Raw genomic sequence first — 15,186 nt, 5'->3', positions numbered from 1 at the left:
TAGCCTCTCTACTGTATATAGCCTCTCTACTGTATATAGCCTCTCTACTGTATATAACCTCTCTACTGTATATAGCCTCTCTACTGTATATAACCTCTCTACTGTATATAGCCTCTCTACTGTATATAGCCCTCTACTGTATATAGCCCCTCTACTGTATATAGCCTCTCTACTGTATATAGCCCCTCTACTGTATATAGCCCCTCTACTGTATATAGCCTCTCTACTGTATATAGCCTCTACTGTACTATATATAGCCTAGCCTCTACTGTATATAGCCTCTCTACTGTATATAGCCCCTCTACTGTATATAACCTCTCTACTGTATATAGCCTCTCTACTGTATATAGCCTCTCTACTGTATATAACCTCTATGGTATATAGCCTCTCTACTGTATATAGCCTCTCTACTGTATATAGCCTCTCTACTATATATAGCCTCTACTGTATATAGCCTCTCTACTGTATATAGCCCCTCTACTGTATATAGCCTCTCTACTGTATATAACCTCTACTGTATATAGCCTCACTACTGTATATAGCCTCTCTACTGTATATAGCCTCTCTACTGTATATAGCCTCTACTATATATAGCCTCTCTACTGTATATATCCTCTACTGTATATAGCCTCTCTACTATATATAGCCTCTACTATATATAGCCTCTCTACTGTATATAGCCTCTCTACTATATATAGCCTCTCTACTGTATATAGCCTCCCTACTATATATAGCCTCTCTACTGTATATAACCTCTCTACTGTATATGGCTATATATATTATTATTATTATTATTATTATATAGCCTCTCTACTGTATATAGCCTCCCTACTATATATAGCCTCTCTACTGTATATAACCTCTCTACTGCATATATTATTATTATTATTATTATTATATAGCCTCTCTACTGTATATAGCCTCTCTACTGTATATAGCCTCTCTACTGTATATAGCCTCTCTACTGTATATAGCCTGTCTACTGTATATAGCCTCTCTACTGTATATAGCCCCTCTACTGTATATAGCCCCTCTACTGTATATAGCCCCTCTACTATATATAGCCTCTCTACTGTATATAGCCCCTCTACTGTATATAGCCCCTCTACTGTATATAGCCTCTCTACTGTATGTAGCCCCTCTACTGTATATAGCCTATCTACTGTATATAGCCTGTCTTTTTACTGTTGTTTTATTTCTTTACCTACCTATTGTTCACCTAATACCTTTTTTGCACTATTGGTTAGAGCCTGTAAGTAAGCATTTCACTGTAAGGTCTACGCCTGTTGTATTCAGCGCACGTGACAAATAAACTGGATTTGAAACCAAATTGGTATTTCTACAGTATAGCTGCACTTCCTCAAATTCACCAGTAGATGTCTCCAGGGCAACATTCACTAACAGATTGCACTACCTCAAATCAACCACTAGATGGAGACATAACATTATGGTACAGCTGAATAGTGCTCTATCAATCTGATTCAAACCAACTCAAGGTCCAAAACCTTGGTCACATGACTCAACCTCTGATACACATTCAAGTATCCTGAGTGCCAGTCTGTTTTTGTGTTGTCATGCCAACTCCTTGTCAATCATTGTTATGCCTACAGCAATGGCGTTTGCTTTGGCATAGGTAACAGATCTGGGACTAGGTTACCAAGAGCTCATTTAGGGCTTGGGCCATCTTTTAAACTGTTTATTCAGTTCTGGAGAGGGATTAACTGAAATTAACAAATTTGAATGTAATGACATTAATTTATATAAATGTTGGAATTGGAATTAAGCAATTCCCATTTGTCAAGCTTGGTATATGGAGTAAATCTAGTGGTGTAAATGAAGTAAAAATACATCAAAGTACTACTGAAGTATTTATTTTTAGGTATCTGTACTTTACCATTTTAATTTTGGACAACTTTCTACTTTTACATTATCACATTCCTAATGAAAATAATGTACTTATTTCTCCATACATTATCACATTCCTAATGAAAATAATGTACTTATTTCTCCATACATTTTCCCTGACAACCAGAAGTACTAATTTCACTTTGAATGTTTAGCAGGACAGGAAAATTCCCACACTTATCAAGAGAAGATCCCTGGTCATCCCTACTGCATCTGATCTGTCGGACTCACTAAACACATGCTTCATTTGTAAATGGTGTCTGAGTGTTGGAGCGGGCCCCTGGCTAGCCATAAATAAATAAAAACCTGAAAATGGTGCCGTTTGGTTTGCTTAATATAAGGAATTTGAAATGATTTATGCTTTGACTTTTGATACTTAAGTATATTTCAAACCAAATACTTTTAGACTTTTACTCAAGTAGTATTTTACTGGGTGACTTTTGCTTTTACTTGAGTCATTTTCTATGAAGGTATCTTTACTTTTACTCAAGTATGACAATTGGATACTTTCTCCAACACTTGGTGAGTCCCTAGTTGCCTATAAAACTGTACTGTAATTTATGGCACTGTGATGTGGAGAGAGAGAGTACTGTAATTTATGACACTGTGATGTGGAGAGAGAGAGAGTACTGTAATTTACGACACTGTAATGTGGAGAGAGAGTACTGTAATTTACGACACTGTAATGTGGAGAGAGAGAGAGTACTGTAATTTACGACACTGTGATGTGGAGAGAGAGAGTACTGTAATTTACGACACTGTGATGTGGAGAGAGAGTACTGTAATTTACAACACTGTGATGTGGAGAGAGAGTACTGTAATTTACAACACTGTGATGTGGAGAGAGAGTACTGTAATTTACGACACTGTGATGTGTGAGAGAGAGTACTGTAATTTACAACACTGTGATGTGGAGAGAGAGTACTGTAATTTATGACACTGTGATGTGGTGAGAGAGAGTACTGTAATTTACAACACTGTGATGTGGAGAGAGAGAGAGTACTGTAATTTACAACACTGTGATGTGGAGAGAGAGAGTACTGTAATTTACAACACTGTGATGTGGAGAGAGAGAGAGTACTGTAATTTACAACACTGTGATGTGGAGAGAGAGAGTACTGTAATTTACGACAATGTGATGTAGAGAGAGAGTACTGTAATTTACAACACTGTGATGTGGAGAGAGAGAGAGTACTGTAATTTACGACACTGTGATGTGGAGAAAGAGAGTACTGTAATTTACAACACTGTGATGTGGAGAGAGAGAGTACTGTAATTTACAACACTGTGATGTGGAGAGAGAGAGTACTGTAATTTACAACACTGTGATGTGGAGAGAGAGTACTGTAATTTACAACACTGTGATGTGGAGAGAGAGAGAGTACTGTAATTTACGACACTGTGATGTGGAGAGAGAGAGTACTGTAATTTACAACACTGTGATGTGGAGAGAGAGAGTACTGTAATTTACAACACTGTGATGTGGAGAGAGACAGTACTGTAATTTACAACACTGTGATGTGGAGAGAGAGAGTACTGTAATTTATGACACTGTGATGTGGAGAGAGAGTACTGTAATTTACAACACTGTGATGTGGAGAGAGTACTGTAATTTACAACACTGTGATATGGAGAGAGAGTACTGTAATTTACGACACTGTGATGTGGAGAGAGAGAGTACTGTAATTTACAACACTGTGATGTGGAGAGAGAGAGAGTACTGTAATTTACAACACTGTGATGTGGAGAGAGAGAGAGTACTGTAATTTACGACACTGTGATGTAGAGAGAGAGTACTGTAATTTACAACACTGTGATGTGGAGAGAGAGAGAGTATTGTAATTTACAACACTGTGATGTGGAGAAAGAGAGTACTGTAATTTACGACACTGTGATGTGGAGAGAGAGAGTACTGTAATTTACAACACTGTGATGTGGAGAGAGAGAGTACTGTAATTTACAACACTGTGATGTGGAGAGAGACAGTACTGTAATTTACAACACTGTGATGTGGAGAGAGAGAGTACTGTAATTTACGACACTGTGATGTGGAGAGAGAGTACTGTAATTTACAACACTGTGATGTGGAGAGAGTACTGTAATTTACAACACTGTGATTTGGAGAGAGAGAGTACTGTAATTTACGACACTGTGATGTGGAGAGAGAGAGTACTGTAATTTACAACACTGTGATGTGGAGAGAGAGAGTACTGTAATTTACAACACTGTGATGTGGAGAGAGAGTACTGTAATTTACAACACTGTGATGTGGAGAGAGAGAGTACTGTAATTTACAACACTGTGATGTGGAGAGATAGAGTACTGTAATTTACAACACTGTGATGTGGAGAGAGAGAGTACTGTAATTTACAACACTGTGATGTGGAGAGAGAGAGTACTGTAATTTACGACACTGTGATGTGGAGAAAGAGAGTACTGTAATTTACAACACTGTGATGTGGAGAGAGAGAGAGTACTGTAATTTACAACACTGTGATGTGGAGAGAGTACTGTAATTTACAACACTGTGATGTGGAGAGAGAGTCCTGTAATTTACAACACTGTGATGTGGAGAGAGTACTGTAATTTACAACACTGTGATGTGGAGAGAGAGAGTACTGTAATTTACGACACTGTGATGTGGAGAGAGAGTACTGTAATTTACAACACTGTGATGTGGAGAGAGTACTGTAATTTACAACACTGTGATTTGGAGAGAGAGTACTGTAATTTATAACACTGTGATGTGGAGAGAGAGTACTGTAATTTACAACACTGTGATGTGGAGAGAGTACTGTAATTTACAACACTGTGATGTGGAGAGAGAGTACTGTAATTTACAACACTGTGATGTGGAGAGAGAGTACTGTAATTTACAACACTGTGATGTGGAGAGATAGAGTACTGTAATTTACAACACTGTGATGTGGAGAGAGAGAGTACTGTAATTTACAACACTGTGATGTGGAGAGAGAGTAATTTACAACACTGTGATGTAGAGAGTACTGTAATTTACGACACTGTGATGTAGAGAGAGAGTACTGTAATTTACAACACTGTGATGTGGAGAGAGAGAGAGTACTGTAATTTACGACACTGTGATGTGGAGAGAGTACTGTAATTTACAACACTGTGATGTGGAGAGAGAGAGAGTACTGTAATTTACAACACTGTGATGTGGAGAGAGTACTGTAATTTACAACACTGTGATGTGGAGAGAGAGTCCTGTAATTTACAACACTGTGATGTGGAGAAAGAGAGAGTACTGTAATTTACGACACTGTGATGTGGAGAGAGAGAGTACTGTAATTTACTAATTTACAACACTGTGATGTGGAGAGAGAGAGTACTGTAATTTACGACACTGTGATGTGGAGAGAGAGAGTACTGTAATTTACAACACTGTGATGTGGAGAGAGAGAGAGTACTGTAATTTATAGCAGAGGAGAAGCGTTGTGCTGTAAAGTGTTTATTTATTTGTTTTTTGAAACCAGCTTTTCTGTTCATTTGAACAAGATAAGATGGAAGGGAGTTTCATGCATTTATGGTTGTGTATAATACTGTTTCCTTGAACCTGGGCGCTGTGAAAAGACCCCTGGTGGCATGTCTGCTGGGCTAAGTGTGTGTGTCAGAGCTGTGTGTAAATTTGTAAGTCGCTCTGGATAAGAGCGTCTGCTAAATGACTTAAATGTTAAATGTTAAATGTTAAATTGACTATGCAAACAATTTGGGATGTTCAACACATTAATGTTTCTTATAAAAAGAAGAAGTGATGCACTCAGTCTCTCCTCAACTCTGAGCCAAGAGAGACTGGCAGCATAGTATTTATATCAGCCCTCTGATTACAATGAAGAGCAAGACGTAGCGCTCTGTTCTGGACCAGCTGCAGCTTAACTAGGTTTTTCATTGCAGTGCTGGACCACACGACTGGACAATAATCAAGATTAGAATAAACTAGAGGCTGCAGAACCTGCTTTGAGGAGTGTGGTGTCAAAAAGGCAGAGCATTAATTTATTACAGACAGACCTCTCCCCATCTCTTTATTACAGCCAGACCTCTCTCCATCTTTACAACCATTGAATCTATATATTTTTGACCATGACAGTTTACAATCTAAGGTAACGCCAAGTAATTTAGTCTCCCCATCTTGTTCAACTGCCACACTGTTCATTACCAGATTCAGCTGAGGTCTCGAACTTGATCATTGCTATCTCTTTCTAATTTTATTGTCTTTCGCTCTACCTTCCTCAGACAATCTATCTTCCCTGTTTCTCCCTTCCTCCCTTCCTCAGACAATCTATCTTCCCTGTTTCTCCCTTCCTCCCTTCCTCAGACAATCTATCTTCCCTGTTTCTCCCTTCCTCCCTTCCCCAGACAATCTATCTTCCCTGTTTCTCCCTTCCTCCCTTCCCCAGACAATCTATCTTCCCTGTTTCTCCCTTCCTCCCTTCCCCAGACAATCTATCTTCCCTGTTTCTCCCTTCCTCCCTTCCCCAGACAATCTATCTTCCCTGTTTCTCCCTTCCTCCCTTCCCCAGACAATCTATCTTCCCTGTTTCTGCCTTCCTCCCTTCCCCAGACAATCTATCTTCCCTGTTTCTGCCTTCCTCCCTTCCCCAGACAATCTATCTTCCCTGTTTCTCCCTTCCTCCCTTCCCCAGACAATCTATCTTCCCTGTTTCTGCCTTCCTCCCTTCCCCAGACAATCTATCTTCCCTGTTTCTGCCTTCCTCCCTTCCCCAGACAATCTATCTTCCCTGTTTCAACCTTCCTCCCTTCCCCAGACAATCTATCTTCCCTGTTTTGCTGTCTTTCCTCCCTTCCCCATGGTTCCTATCTTCCCTGTTTCTGCCTTCCTTATGGTTCCCCAGACAATCTATCTTCCCTGTTTCTGCCTTCCTCCTCTCTGACTACTAACCATTCAGTGAATACTGTCCTCTATATTCCCTCCCTTCCTTAATCGTATGGTTCCTATATATTGACTGTCTTATGGTTCATATATATTGACTGTCTTATGGTTCCTATATATTGACTGTCTTATGGTTCCTATATATTGACTGTCTTATGGTTCATATATATTGACTGTCTTATGGTTCCTATATATTGACTGTCTTATGGTTCCTATATATTGACTGTCTTATGGTTCCTATATATTGACTGTCTTATGGTTCCTATATATTGACTGTCTTATGGTTCCTATATATTGACTGTCTTATGGTTCATATATATTGACTGTCTTATGGTTCCTATATATTGACTGTCTTATGGTTCATATATATTGACTGTCTTATGGTTCATATATATTGACTGTCTTATGGTTCCTATATATTGACTGTCTTATGGTTCCTATATATTGACTGTCTTATGGTTCATATATATTGACTGTCTTATGGTTCCTATATATTGACTGTCTTAAGGTTGCTATATATTGACTGTCTTATGGTTCCTATATATTGACTGTCTTATAGTTCATATATATTGACTGTCTTATGGTTCCTATATATTGACTGTCTTATGGTTGCTATATATTGACTCAGTCAGTCTATATGTTAGGAGGTGGTCTCACCGAGAGTTTCTGTCCAGTAGGATTCTCTATTTATATTTACATTATCTACCGTAGTCCACTACCCTATAGACCCTGGTCAACAGTAGTCTACTACCCTATAGACCCTGGTCAACAGTAGTCTACTACCCTATAGACCCTGGTCAACAGTAGTCTACTACCTATAGACCCTGGTCAACAGTAGTCTACTACCCTATAGACCCTGGTCAACAGTAGTCTATATATTGACCCTGGTCAACAGTAGTCTACTACCCTATAGACCCTGGTCAACAGTAGTCTACTACCCTGGTCAACAGTAGTCTACTACCCTATAGACCCTGGTCAACAGTAGTCTACTACTCTGGTCAACAGTAGTCTACTACCCTATAGACCCTGGTCAACAGTAGTCTAATACCCTATAGACCCTGGTCAACAGTAGTCTACTACCCTATAGACCCTGGTCAACAGTAGTCTACTACCCTGGTCAACAGTAGTCTACTACCCTATAGACCCTGGTCAACAGTAGTCCACTACCCTATAGACCCTGGTCAACAGTAGTCTACTACCCTATAGACCCTGGTCAACAGTAGTCCACCACCCTATAGACCCTGGTCTACAGTAGTCTACTACCCTGGGCAACAGTAGTCTACTACCCTGGTCAACAGTAGTCTACTACCCTGGTCAACAGTAGTCTACTACCCTATAGACCCTGGTCAACAGTAGTCTAATACCCTATAGACCCTGGTCAACAGTAGTCTACTACCCTATAGACCCTGGTCAACAGTAGTCTACTACCCTATAGACCCTGGTCAACAGTAGTCTACTACCCTGGTCAACAGTAGTCCACTACCCTATAGACCCTGGGCAACAGTAGTCCACTACCCTGGTCAACAGTAGTCTACTACCCTGGTCAACAGTAGTCTACTACCCTATAGACCCTGGTCAACAGTAGTCTACTACTCTATAGACCCTGGTCAACAGTAGTCCACTACCCTGGTCAACAGTAGTCTACTACCCTGGTCAACAGTAGTCTACTACCCTATAGACCCTGGTCAACAGTAGTCTAATACCCTATAGACCCTGGTCAACAGTAGTCTACTACCCTATAGACCCTGGTTAACAGTAGTCTAATACCCTATAGACCCTGGTCAACAGTAGTCTACTACCCTATAGACCCTGGTCAACAGTAGACTACTACCCTATAGACCCTGGTCAACAGTAGTCCACTACCCTGGTCAACAGTAGTCCACTACTCTGGTCAACAGTAGTCTACTACCCTATAGACCCTGGTCAACAGTAGTCTACTACCCTGGTCAACAGTAGTCTAATACCCTATAGACCCTGGTCAACAGTAGTGCACTACCCTGGTCAACAGTAGTCCACTACCCTATAGACCCTGGTCAACAGTAGTCCACTACCCTATAGACCCTGGTCAACAGTAGTCCACTACCCTATAGACCCTGGTCAACAGTAGTCCACTACCCTGGTCAACAGTAGTCTACTACCCTGGTCAACAGTAGTCTACTACCCTATAGACCCTGGTCAACAGTAGTCTACTACCCTATAGACCCTGGTCAACAGTAGTCTACTACCCTATAGACCCTGGTCAACAGTAGTCTACTACCCTATAGACCCTGGTCAACAGTAGTGAACTATATAGTTCATAGTGTGCCATTTCAGGTGCATCCGTAGAGATTTTGTAGAAATACACTTGTCAAAAGCTAAAGCTGATGGATGGTGTTATAGAAATAGACTTGTCAGAAGCTGTCACAACAAAGGTTAAAATTACATTCTGTCAGCTTAGTGTTTCGCTCTGAAGACTCTACCTCTCTCTCTCACACACATGCAGGTGCGTTGACACACACACACACACACACACACACACACACACACACACACACACACACACACACACACACACACACACACACACACACACACACACACACACACACACACACACACACACACACACACACACACACACACACACACACACACACACACACAAGACACCCCCAAGACACCAAAGTATTCCCGTCTCATCTCACAATCTCATAATTCTCTATTTCTCCTTCTCTCCTCTCTGAACACTTTCTAGAACAGATAAAAGCAACCGATTACTGCCTGCACCCTCCCGACACCGACTAGCATCACTACTCGCGACGGTTCTGACCTAGACTATGTGGACAACTATAAATACCTAGGTGTCTGGTTAGACTGTAAATTCTCCTTCCAGACTCACATTAATTGTCCAAATTCACAAAAAGTGATGTTAGCTGATGAAGACTATCTAAAAAAAAAACGCCATACATTTTCCCCATAAACTTTGTTACTGCGTATAGAAACACGCTATAAATATTTATTTTTTCCACTTCTGTCGCTAGCGGAACGTTTCAACATCATCCTGTGAAATTGCAGCGCGCGAAATTCAAAATAAATTATACTAAATATTTAACTTTCATAAAATCACAAGTGCAATACACCACTTCTTGTTAATCCAGCCACCGTGTCAGAATTCAAAAAGGCTTTATGGCGAAAGCAAACCATTCGATTATCTGAGCACCCAGACAAACACATGACAATCATATCAATCATATTTCAACTCAAATAATGATATAATTCCAATATGTCCACATCACAAACAATCCATTTGTTTTATTAATTCTGTCGTTATTATATATATATATATTATATTATTACAAAATTATTTGGCGCGTTTGATTCAGAAAAACACAGGTTCCAACTCGCCCAACATGACTACAAAATATCTAATAAATTACCTGTAATCTTGGTCCAAACATTTGAAACATCTTTCCTCATCCAACTTTAGGTATTTTAAAACGTAAATAATCGATACAATTTAAGACAGAATAAACTGTGTTCAATAGCGAATAAAAGGAAAGTGGAGCGAGCGCCAGGTCGCAACACTAGACTCGACTCAGTCTGAACAGCCCTACTTCTTCATTACTCAAAAGAAAAACATCAACTAATTTCTAAAGACTGTTGACATCTAGTGGACGCCCTAGGAACTGCAACCAGACGCCTCAGAAATCTAGAGTCAAATCAAAAGTTATTTGTCACATACACATGGTTAGCAGATGTTAATGCGAGTGTAGCGAAATGCTTGTGCTTCTAGTTCCGACAATGCAGTAATAACCAACGAGTAATCTAACTAACAATTCCAAAACTACTACCTTATACACACAAGGGATGACGAATATGTACATAAAGATATATGAATGAGTGATGGTACAGAACGGCGTAGGAAAGATGCAGTAGATGGTATAGAGTACAGTATATACATATGAGATGAGTAGTGTAGGGTATGAAAACATTATATTATGTGGCATTGTTTAAAGTGCCTAGTGATATATTTTTACATCATTTTCTCCATTGTTAAAGTGGCTGGAGTTGAGTCAGTGTCAATGACAGTGTGTTGGCAGCAGCCACTCAATGTTAGTGGTGGCTGTTTAACAGTCTGATGGCCTTGAGATAGAAGCTGTTTTTTCAGTCTCTCTGTCCCAGCTTTGATGCACCTGTACTGACCTCGCCTTCTGGATAATAGCGGGGTGAACAGGCAGTGGCTCGGGTGGTTGTTGTCCTTGATGATCTTCATGGCCTTCCTGTGACATCGGGTGGTGTAGGTGTCCTGGAGGGCAGGTAGGTTTCCCCCGGTGATGCGTTGTGCAGACCTCACTACCCTCTGGAGAGCCTTCCGGTTATGGGCGGAGCAGCTGCTGTACCAAGCGGTGATACAGCCAGACAGGATGCTCTCGATTGTGCATCTGTAAATGTTTGTGAGGGTCTCTGTGGCCAAGCCGAATTTCATCAGCCTCCTGAGGTTGAAGAGGCGCTGCTGCGCCTTCTTCACAATGCTGTCTGTGTGGGTGGACCAATTCAGCTTGTCCGTGATGTGGAGAGAGGGAGAGAGAGTGGAGAGAGTGTGGAGAGAGAGCGAGAGTGGAGAGAGAGAGAGAGAGACAGAGAGGGGGGGAGAGAAAGAGAGGGAGGGAGAGAAATAGAGGGTAAGAGAGAGGGAGAGAGAGAGAGAGAGAGAAAGAGAGGGAGGGAGAGAAAGAGAGGGAGGGAGATAAATAGAGGGTAAGAGAGAGTGGAGAGAGAGAGTGGAGAGAGAGAGAGGGAGAGAGAGAGAGAGAGAGTGTGGAGAGAGAGAGAGGGGAAAGACTAGGGAGGGAGAGAAAGAGAGGGAGGGAGAGAAAGAGAGGGTAAGAGAGAGTGGAGAGAGAGAGTGGAGAGAGAGAGAGGGAGAGAGAGAGAGTGTGGAGAGAGAGAGAGGGGGAAAGAGAGGGAGGGAGAGAAAGAGAGGGAGAGAAATAGAGGGTAAGAGAGAGGGAGAGAGAGAGAGTGTGGAGAGAGAGAGAGAGGGAGAGAAAGAGAGGGAGGGAGAGAAAGAGAGGGAGGGAGAGAAATAGAGGGTAAGAGAGAGTGGGGAGAGAGAGTGGAGAGAAAGAAAGGGAGGGAGAGAAAGAGAGGGTAAGAGAGACGGAGTGTTTAGAAATGTTTAGAAATGTTTATACATCAGACTGCATCCAGGTGGTATTTGGTCATATTTGCTATTCTAAGGACATTTTGTGGATAAAGATGTTTTCAAATTAAGACAGTAGGTGCAAAACTAGACACAAGCAGATGGATGACTTTACCTTGACTCTCAGGGTGTTCTGTTAGAGGTGCTCTGCGTTGAGACCTGATGTAACCAGGAGATTAACAGATAAACATAGAGATAGACAGGATGCTTATGGGCAGGGGACTGTGTGTGTTTATGTAAAACCAGTTATGCAAAAAGTATCACTTCCTACTGTTCCACTGGTGTGTGTGTGTGTGTGTGTGTGTGTGTGTGTGTGTGTGTGTGTGTGTGTGTGTGTGTGTGTGTGTGTGTGTGTGTGTGTGTGTGTGTGTGTGTGTGTGTGTGTGTGTGTGTGTGTGTGTGTGTGTGTGTGTGAGAGAGAAAGAGAGAGAGAAAGAGAGGATAGATAGAGAGATAGAGATGAAAGTAGAGAGAGATAGAGAGAGGGCTATTGATCTAAAGTTTGACACAGCTGGAGGGAGTAGACACTACTGCTCCTGTATAAATATTTACTGAGTAATTATGCCAGCAGTGGACCAATAACTCAAAGGTTGCTGGATCAAATCCCAGAGATGTCAAGGCAAAAATCGGTCGTTCTGCCCCTGAACAAGGCAGTTAACCCACTGTTCCCTGGTAGACAGTCATTGTAAGTAAGAACATGTTCTTAAACTGACTTGTCTAGTTAAATAAAGGTTAAATAAAGGTCAAATGTTTGTTTTTTAAAATCTCCCCTATCTCTCATGCTCTCTACCTCTCTCCTTGCCCTCTCTCTCTATGTACCCCTCTCTTTTCCTCTCTCTAGCAATTCAATTTTAATTCAAAGGGCTTTATTGGCATGGGAAACATATGTTTACATTGCCAAAGCAAGTGAATTAGATACTAAGCAAATTTAAATTAAACATTTAATTAACAGTAAAAATGTTCTTCTCCTGCTCCTGCTCTTTCTCCTGGAGATGTTGTCTCACGACAATCCAGAGTGCAGATATGTCTCTGTCCACCATCCGGGTCTCTGGGTCTGGGGTGATATGTCTCTCTCCACCTCCAGCTCTCTGGGTCTGGGGTGATATGTCTCTCTCCACCTCCAGCTCTCTGGGTCTGGGGTGATATGTCTCTCTCCACCTCCAGCTCTCTGGGTCTGGGGTGATATGTCTCTCTCCACCTCCAGCTCTCTGGGTCTGGGGTGATATGTCTCTCTCCAGCTCTCTGGGTCTGGGGTGATATGTCTCTCTCCAGCTCTCTGGGTCTGGGGTGATATGTCTCTCTCCACCTCCAGCTCTCTGGGTCTGGGGTGATATGTATCTCTCCACCTCCAGCTCTCTGGGTCTGGGGTGATATGTCTCTCTCCACCTCCAGATCTCTGGGTCTGGGGTGATATGTCTCTCTCTACCTCCAGCTCTCTGGGTCTGGGGTGATATGTCTCTCTCCACCTCCAGCTCTCTGGGTCTGGGGTGATATGTCTCTCTCCACCTCCAGCTCTCTGGGTCTGGGGTGATATGTCTCTCTCCACCTCCAGCTCTCTGGGTCTGGGGATTCAGAAAAGCACAGGATATGTCTCTCTTCACCTCCAGCTCTCTGGGTCTGGGGTGATATGGCTCTCTCCACCTCCAGCTCTCCGGGTCTGGGGTGATATGTCTCTCTCCACCTCCAGCTCTCTGGGTCTGGGGTGATATGTCTCTCTCCACCTCCAGCTCTCTGGGTCTGGGGTGATATGTCTCTCTCCACCTCCAGCTCTCTGGGTCTGGGGTGATATGTCTCTCTCCACCTCCAGCTCTCTGGGTCTGGGGTGATATGTCTCTCTCCACCTCCAGCTCTCTGGGTCTGGGGTGATATGTCTCTCTCCACCTCCAGCTCTCTGGGTATGGGGTGATATGTCTCTCTCCACCTCCAGCTCTCTGGGTCTGGGGTGATATGTCTCTCTCCACCTCCAGCTCTCCGGGTCTGGGGTGATATGTCTCTCTCCACCTCCAGCTCTCCGGGTCTGGGGTGATATGTCTCTCTCCACCTCCAGCTCTCCGGGTCTGGGGTGATATGTCTCTCTCCACCTCCAGCTCTCCGGGTCTGGGGTGATATGTCTCTCTCCACCTCCAGCTCTCTGGGTCTGGGGTGATATGTCTCTCTCCACCTCCAGCTCTCCGGGTCTGGGGTGATATGTCTCTCTCCACCTCCAGCTCTCCGGGTCTGGGGTGATATGTCTCTCTCCACCTCCAGCTCTCTGGGTCTGGGGTGCTATGTCTCTCTCCACCTCCAGCTCTCTGGGTCTGGGGTGATATGTCTCTCTCCACCTCCAGCTCTCTGGGTCTGGGGTGATATGTCTCTCTCCACCTCCAGCTCTCTGGGTCTGGGGTGATATGTCTCTCTCCACCTCCAGCTCTCTGGGTCTGGGGTGATATGTCTCTGTCCACCTCCAGCTCTCTGGGTATGGGGTGATATGTCTCTGTCCACCTCCAGCTCTCTGGGTATGGGGTGATATGTCTCTCTCCACCTCCAGCTCTCTGGGTATGGGGTGATATGTCTCTCTCCACCTCCAGCTCTCTGGGTATGGGGTGATATGTCTCTCTCCACCTCCAGCTCTCTGGGTCTGGGGTGATATGTCTCTCTCCACCTCCAGCTCTCTGGGTCTGGGGTGATATGTCTCTGTCCACCTCCAGCTCTCTGGGTATGGGGTGATATGTCTCTGTCCACCTCCAGCTCTCTGGGTATGGGGTGATATGTCTCTCTCCACCTCCAGCTCTCTGGGTATGGGGTGATATGTCTCTCTCCACCTCCAGCTCTCTGGGTCTGGGGTGATATGTCTCTCTCCACCTCCAGCTCTCTGGGTCTGGGGTGATATGTCTCTCTCCACCTCCAGCTCTCTGGGTCTGGGGTGATATGTCTCTCTCCACCTCCAGCTCTCTGGGTCTGGGGTGATATGTCTCTCTCCACCTCCAGCTCTCTGGGTCTGGGGTGATATGTCTCTCTCCACCTCCAGCTCTCTGGGTCTGGGGTGATATGTCTCTCTCCACCTCCAGCTCTCTGGGTATGGGGTGATATGTCTCTCTCCACCTCCAGCTCTCTGGGTATGGGGTGATATGTCTCTCTCCACCTCCAGCTCTCCGGGTCTGGGGTGATATGTCTCTCTCCACCTCCAGCTCTCCGGGTCTGGGGTGATATG

Source organism: Oncorhynchus gorbuscha, linkage group LG25 (genome assembly GCF_021184085.1).
Source record: "Oncorhynchus gorbuscha isolate QuinsamMale2020 ecotype Even-year linkage group LG25, OgorEven_v1.0, whole genome shotgun sequence".
In the NCBI taxonomy this organism is placed as follows: Eukaryota; Metazoa; Chordata; class Actinopteri; order Salmoniformes; family Salmonidae; genus Oncorhynchus; species Oncorhynchus gorbuscha.
This window is presented reverse-complemented; position numbering follows the sequence as displayed.